The sequence below is a fragment of the Myotis davidii genome, unplaced genomic scaffold (assembly GCF_000327345.1).
Source record: "Myotis davidii unplaced genomic scaffold, ASM32734v1 scaffold1052, whole genome shotgun sequence".
NCBI classification, from domain to species: domain Eukaryota; kingdom Metazoa; phylum Chordata; class Mammalia; order Chiroptera; family Vespertilionidae; genus Myotis; species Myotis davidii.
This window is the reverse complement of record NW_006284014.1, coordinates 307553-310131: the sequence shown is the minus strand read 5'-3', so window position 1 is coordinate 310131 and position 2579 is coordinate 307553. Positions and strand designations below refer to the sequence as shown.

The 2579-nt window shown below is 47.6% G+C and overlaps 1 protein-coding gene across 2 annotated transcripts in view; it reads left to right on the top strand.

Moving 5' to 3' along the window:
* Positions 1-2579, top strand: part of PEAK1 (pseudopodium enriched atypical kinase 1) — a 170379-nt gene that overhangs the window by 135379 nt on the left and 32421 nt on the right. The gene's annotated exons all lie outside the window — the stretch shown is intronic.

Here is a 2579-nt window from a genome sequence, read left to right as displayed (position 1 = left end):
GGGGGGGGGGGGGGCGATCAACAGAAAAAGAAAGGGCAAAACAATCTCACAAATAAGCATAAAAAAACCCAATATACTCAACAATGAAGCAAACAACAAAACGACAGAGAGAGAAAAAAAATTTGGATAGTGAAGAAAGAGAAGAGAGAGGTGTATATGGATTTAGAGCAGGGGATTGGAAATTAGATATATAAGTAGGGTGAAACTTTAATAGGGGGTAAAAAGAAGGAATAAGAAAAATCTAAAGCAGGAATAGGGTAAGAGAAACAGGACAGCCAAAGGGGAAAAGTGAGGAAGAGTGTTTTGGCATAAAGGTAAAGTTGAGGTAGAGTAAAATGACACTAAAGGGAAGATGAAAATAGAATGTAGAACACTAATCCCAAAATAAAATAAAGAGAAAATAAAATGACACTATAAAAAAAGTAAAATGGTAGTAGTAATAATACTGGTTAAAAATAAAAATGTAGTAATTAAAAAGGTAAAATCAGGTGACGAAGAAGAAAACAAATTAGTTTCTTGAGTAAAAGGTGGGAAAAAAAATGTTCAGTAGTGAAGGTCCTTCAATTCCTCTACTCTACTGTTTGGCACACCTTAGTCCTGTCAGGTATTCAGGAGAGTGTTGAAGTTCCCTGCAATACACTGTTCCTCCGTGTTGTAAACCACAGTCCTGATTTTAAAGCAGGCAGTATTTGTTTCCCAGACTGCCTTTATTTCTGTTTACAGAAGAGTCAGTTTGTGGTTCAGCCCCTGTGTGGCAGTGTTTCTGGATTGACCTCCAAGGCTCTAAGTCCTCTCTAGCCAGTAGTTAGGTTTTGTTTTCCCTATCACGCTTAATACTGGTTTGGGAGAGTCGACTGCCCCGGAACTGGTTCTTTGATCGTTACTCCCCACTATGATTCCCAGGTTTCACAATAACAACTTTCCCCTGCAGTCTCTGTGAGTGACCCCAATTGGGTGATCCTATGTATTGGGTTTAATAATCAAACACAGAGATTTAAGGGGGAGAGAGAGAGAAAAAAGAGCCAGAGAAGGTGCGCGAACTGACAACCCTCCACTGTCCAGCTCTGTGCGTAGTCTCTTCCACACGTCCTCTCTCCCCTGGCACTAAGCAGCCGGCACACTGGCAAAATCCGAGGGTGCCTTTTTGCACCCAGTCCAGCTATGGACTTATTTTTAGAGTTCCCTTCTGCCAGCAGCCCTGTGGGACCCCTTCCACACTCACGGATCACTCTGGCCCCAATGGTCGGGGACTTTGTGGGGCGCAGAGTTCCCCGCGTGTGTTCCTCTCTCCAACCTGGATTGCAAACTGCACCTTTAGGTGAAATCTGACCTTTCCGTGAGGAGGAGCAGGGCTTGTCTGAGTCCACATAGTCGCACTACTTGAGATGATCCCTGGATGCCATGGTTGCAGGGTCTCTGGATGTATATGCTTCAATATCAGCCGCTCAAGACAGCGCGGTCTCCGCGGCTGAGCCGGCCGCTCTGGAAGATTTCAGCAGCAGTGGAGGCTGCCCGGTTAGGGAAGCCCGATCTGGCAGTCTCCAACAGCCCCCCCTTTCTCCTGGAGTCCTCTGTCTTTCCCGGCTGCAAACTGTCTCCCAGCTGAATCTCCTCTGCCAATTTGGGCTGGATGGTACTGGTTTCAGCTGCTCACCCTATCTGCTCCAGGACAAGGCACGGGACACGTCCGTCTATACCGCCGCCATTTTAGATCTCTCCATTTTTCTTTATTCTCTAGCAAATAAGAGACTGTTGCCTTTCCCTGCACTGTACCTCCTCTGCTTCCTTCATAAATACTTTTATAAAGGAAGATAATCAAGATTTGTTAATGTGCCAGTAACTGTGTTAGTGTTATAATTTAATCTTCACATCAGTTTTATGAGATTAAGATTTTTTTTATCTATTTGACAGATGAAAATAAAGCTGAGTGGTGAGCTAATTTTCTGTTTTTTTCTTTTTTTTTCCCCACCCCTTGACATTCCCCTGGCCTCCCCTACCCCCTAGTGTCTTGTGTCCATTGGTTATTCTTATATACATGCATATAAGTCCTTCAGTTGATCTCTTAACCCACCCACCCAAACCCTCCCAGGTTCCCACTGTAGTTTGACAGTCTGTTCAATGCTGCTCTGCCTCTGCATCTACCCCTGTTAATCAGTCTATACTGGTCCCCATTATCTGTTTCAACCTCACCAGATTCGTCCCAACCACACTGGAGCTGTCCCGACCTTACCGGGGCCATCTCGACCTCACTGAGGCTATCTCGGCCTCGCCGGGGCCATTCCAGCCCCAATGCCGTCTCAACCTCACCCGGGCCTTTTCGGCCTCACCGGGGCTGTTTCAACCTCACCAGGCTGTCCCGATCTCACCAGGGCCGTCCTAACCTCACTGGAGCCGTCTCGACCTCGCCGGGGCCATTCCGGCCCCAGATGCCGTCTCAACCTCACTGGGGCCATTCCGACCTCACCACAGCCGTTTCGGCCTCACCGGGGCTATCCCAGCCTCACCGGGGCTGTTTCAACCTCACCGGGGCCGTCCCAACCTCACCAGGGCCGTTTCAACCTCACCGGTGCTGTCTCGAC